Source organism: Sesamum indicum, linkage group LG8 (assembly GCF_000512975.1).
Source record: "Sesamum indicum cultivar Zhongzhi No. 13 linkage group LG8, S_indicum_v1.0, whole genome shotgun sequence".
NCBI classification, from domain to species: Eukaryota; Viridiplantae; Streptophyta; class Magnoliopsida; order Lamiales; family Pedaliaceae; genus Sesamum; species Sesamum indicum.
In genome coordinates this window covers 9647923-9652952 of record NC_026152.1, presented here as the reverse complement: position 1 = coordinate 9652952, position 5030 = coordinate 9647923, and positions in this window count along the sequence as shown.

The window sequence follows — 5030 nt, the reverse complement described above, 5'->3', positions numbered from 1 at the left end:
TTATTATTTAAAAAATATTTTTTTAATATTAAATTGGGACTATTAAGTCCACCTGTTCGATCCTCGGATCGGGGCGGGTCAAATCCTTGATCCAATAATTTCTTGGCAAGTTGGGTCCCAAGTTTCAACAAACCCGTCATAGTTCAAACCCCTTGTCATTTCTATGTTTGAGACCTAGAAAGATATCAAAAACTGTTTGATTTTATAAAAAATGAACTTATAACATTTAAAAATAAAAAAATTATGAGTTAGTTTCCAACTTCTTTTAAAAATGATAACAAATTGCTTGAAGTTTGATTATATGAATTATAAAATTATCGTTACTGACATTTTATAAATTTCACAATTTTAGTTTAATAATTTATATTTAAAATTAAAATTACATGTCTTATAAGATTACGCATTTTACCTTTTTCCCACATATGAACGAGGGAAAAAAAGCAATTTACCCCTCTGTGAAAAAATAAAGCAGCAATTTACTCTCATATGTTATTAGAAATAGAGCAAAATACACTTGACGTTCTTTGTGTATCACACGTGCTTTTTTTATGTTTTTAATTTAAAATTTTAAAATAATATTTATGTCCTTATTTAATAGGGATAATTACACTCCTCTCCCCTGAGGTTTAGTGTAATACCCTGTGGTTTGAGAAATTACATCTAGCACCCATGAGGTTTGCTTCCATCTAACAAATAAGTTCCTCTGTTAGACAAAATTCACCGAATTTGTTGATGTTAACAAAAAAATAAAAAAAATCTATATTTACCTACGATTGACTTATTATTGGCTTATTACAAGTCAAAAAAATCTTTTTATGTCCAAATAACCCTCATACGTCTTCAGACATTAATGCATGTCAGGAGGTATATTTCACCTACAATAAATTAGTAATAAACCAATCGAGAGTAAATATTAATTTTCATTCAATTTTTCAGTTAATATCAATAAATTTAGTGAATTTTGACTAACGGATGGACTTATTTGTTAGACGGAAGCAAACCTCAGGGGTGCTAGATGTAATTTCTCAAATCACAGAGAATTTACGTGTAATTCTACCAAACCTTAGGGGAGGAGAGTGTAATTATCCCTATTTAATAACTGTTGGATGTTGATCAATCCAAGGTCTAAATGTAACTAATAAATCAACCGTGTAGATTTTATTTAATTCAAAATCAATGGTTTAAATTCAAGTAATAAAAATAAAAAAATTATATATAATTAAATTTAAATAATATATATTTATACTTTTATAATATATATATGTATAGAGAGAGAGAGAGAGAGAGAGAGATGCAGGCGGGAGCGGGAGCGGGAGGGAGGAGGAGGAAAAGGGGGCGACGGGCAAGGGCAGGGTGGATTTGGGTGCGGGCCAGAGGAGGAGGAGGTGGACGGGGAGGGGGAGGAGGAGGTGGCAGAGGGGGAGGCCGAATCTGGGTGCGGGAGTAGAGGTGGACATTCGGATCGGGTAGTTCATGACCTCGCCTCGGGTTCGGATAAATTTTTTTTAATTTAAAAAATAATCGAGTATCGGGTACTTGATACTCGACTTCTAAAAGTCATGTCGGGTTTTAGATAGGACTCTCGATCTGGTACACGATATTTTAAAAAAGAAAAAACTTTCTTTTTCCTTCAAATATTTCTTCTTTTTTTTCTTCTTTAGCAAAATATTATTTTTAAATGTTATTTTACTTTTCTCTTGTTTCTGGAATTTATACTTTTAGAAACCTTAAAATATTATAAAAAGAAAGTGAAATAAATTTAATAAATCTAAATATTGGTTTAATTATTTTTTATTATTAAAAAATAAATAAATTATATAATAAAATATAACGAGTCGCGCATTGTATAAATTTTTTTTTAAATGATCAAGTCGTGGATCTCTTTTTAATTTTTTTAATTTTTATTTAATTAGATTTTATATAAATTAATTATATAAAATTAATTTTTAACAACATATTAAAGTCCAAAAAATTATGATATTAAAATTGTAGTAATTTTAAAAAATACAATTAAGTATACAAATGTAATAGTGTATATTTTTTTATAAAATTGTAAAAACTATCATAAACTATATAATTGCAAATGTCAAAATGTCCATCTGTTCCACAATTGTGTTTGTGGCATTGACGCCAAGGTCTTTTTATTTTCTCGCCCACATTTTGCATTGGCTCATTTTGTGCCTCATTTTGGATTAATGTCCAACCGATTTGATATTGTTGCAAAACTAGACTCTACATTATCATGATATGCACTAAATGATGGAAATGGAATTGGTGAAAATATTGTATTTTGGTGAATATGATTGATTAATGCCAACCAAGATCAAGATGTACTTGTGAAGAATAATCTTCTGTTTGGGTTGGCATACATGGAGCCGATTGAAACCAATCATCTTGAGGTGGTTGAGGCATGTAATAATCTTGAGGAGGTTGGGGCACATAATAATCTTGAGGTGTATATATTGTAGAAGGACCAGCTATATCCACCCTAACATCATGACGTTCAACTGAACCAATAGACATTCGGTAGAACTTCTTCTTTACCTATGTGATATTGTGGGAGCATCATCGAATGGCGAAGCAATTTGTTGTGGCTGATGGGTTATGACTTCCTTGATAATATGTAACTCGTGTTCGAATCCGTCCACCAATTGACTATATTTTTCAATATTTAGTGGTCAGATTGACATAAAGCTTTAAGGGCATTCACCTCTTCTGCCTGAAGATTGCAGAAAAATAATGAATGTTGTGTTATAAAAAGAATATTTAAAATAAAGTATGTGATATTATATAACAACGTACCACAACTTGCAACATAGGTGCGTCTCCAGATTGGTACTCGCTTTCCACACGTTTATTAGTAGATGACGGCACGAAATTTCGTGTTATGTTGTAGTACCATTCCCAATATCCTCGTTATGTTTTCTTCTATTGGAAATGAGTGACTTTGCACAATCGTGTCATATCGTCTTTACCATCTGGTGATGTATTGTATGTATTGCAGGTTCCAATCTGTTATAATTTTTTCGGGAGTCTAGGCTCATGTCCCAAGTATCCGTCACTTCTGGAATATTTTGTCTCATCCCGAATTGGCGAAGAACTCGTTCAGGGCAATGCATTTCAACTATTGCATAGAATATTAAGGGACATGATGATCTCCACAATTGGAGGTTCAAATCAGCAGCGTATGCCATAATGACATCTGAGTCTATGTGGCGCATTTAATTTACGGTATAAACATACGTATAATATTAAATATAAGTTACTTGATCCGCTCGCATCTCATCCAATATATCTCTTATCACTCGGACATTGGCTTGTACTGTTCTAATGAACGTGTGCTCACAATCCCAAGTAGCACCATAAAGTGCTGCTGGGAGCCAGCTATTGGTGTCTGTTTGGATTTGGCCCATATATAGTCGTTCCACACCAAGTCCTGGGGGTGACGACACCTTGTCATTTTTCATGGACCCTGCGAGTGGATTCCCACTCATGGAAGTTTATGTCGAATCACAACAAATTCAACCCAAGGATACTCCACAAATGAGCAGACATTGGGAAAATGTCAACGAAAATATAAATCAACATTGAGGATAAGCTAACCGTGTATCGAAGGGTTCCAATACTGTTGCAAATTTATCAGGGTAAATGAGACCCATTTATACACAAAGTACAAGCACAAAATGTTGATTGTTGCTGCCATGGATGGAAATCAACAGGTACTCCCTCTTGCTTTTGCACTTGTCGATGAAGAATCATATTCATCTTGGAAGTGGTTTCCTAGACAATTGAGCAGACATGCTATACGGGGGCGACGTGGGATGTGCCTTATTTCTAACCGTCATCCTGGTATCATTAAAGCAGTACGTGAAAGTTCGGATTTTGTGCTATCTCACGGCATACACCGGTATTGCTTGAGGCATGTGTGTTCTAATTTCAACAGTCGTTTAAAAAATGTCATGTTGAATGATCTTTGTTGAAAAGCTGGCTCTGAATATCAAATCAAAAAATTTAATCGAATTATGGAAGAGATAAAGAGCAAAAAACTAGCAGTGTTTGAATTCTTAGACCAAATTAACAAAAAAAAAATAGACAGCATCTCATGATGGTGGACGGCGATGCAGTATTTTGACGACAAACATGTCAGAATGCATTAATGGAGTATTGAAAGGGGTTGTCGCCTACTGTTGATAGCAATAACTGAGATGACGCTTCAACAAATTGTCCATTATTTTCGTGAGAGGCTACCGAAAAGTAGTGTAATGTTGGCCAAGAACCAACTGTGGACAGATTTTGCATACAAGATGTTTACACGTTGGCAACAAAATTCTGTTGAGCATACCGTCACCAAATACCATCAATTCCAACAATCTGCCTCGGTTCTTACAAGACGTCAGAATGGATATGGACTCAATACTCATGTTGTCAAAATTGCGAACCGAGAATGTTCTTGCGGCAAGTGGACTCAATTTGGTATTCCTTGCAGTCACGCTCAAAATATATGGGCTGCATATATGATTAATGTTTTATCAATGGTGAAGGATTATTATAATTTAATGGCTTACAGGAATACATATTCTAAGTTATTTGAACTTGTGGATTCCGAAAATTATTGAGATATCTCGAAATTTGAGTTGGTCCACGACACTACTATTCGTATTTCTACACGCCTTAGTCGAAACCAAACATTACGTATTCACAACGAGATGATTGGGGGCAAACACATGAAAAGCAACAAGCCCAACAAAAAGATTCTTCTACACAATCAAATGTGCCGGTGCGGGGTTGTCAACAATAATTATATAGTTCATTGTACTTTTTACAATTGTATAAAAAAGTATATACTATTACATTTGTATATTTAATTATATTTTTTTTAAATTAAAATAATTTTAATATTATGATTTTTTAACTTTAATATATTGTTAAAAATTAATTTATATAAAATCTAATTAAATGAAAATTTAAAAGAAATTAAAAGGAGTGGTGGATCCGATCCAATCCTTGAGCTTTTTTTTTAAAAAAATATT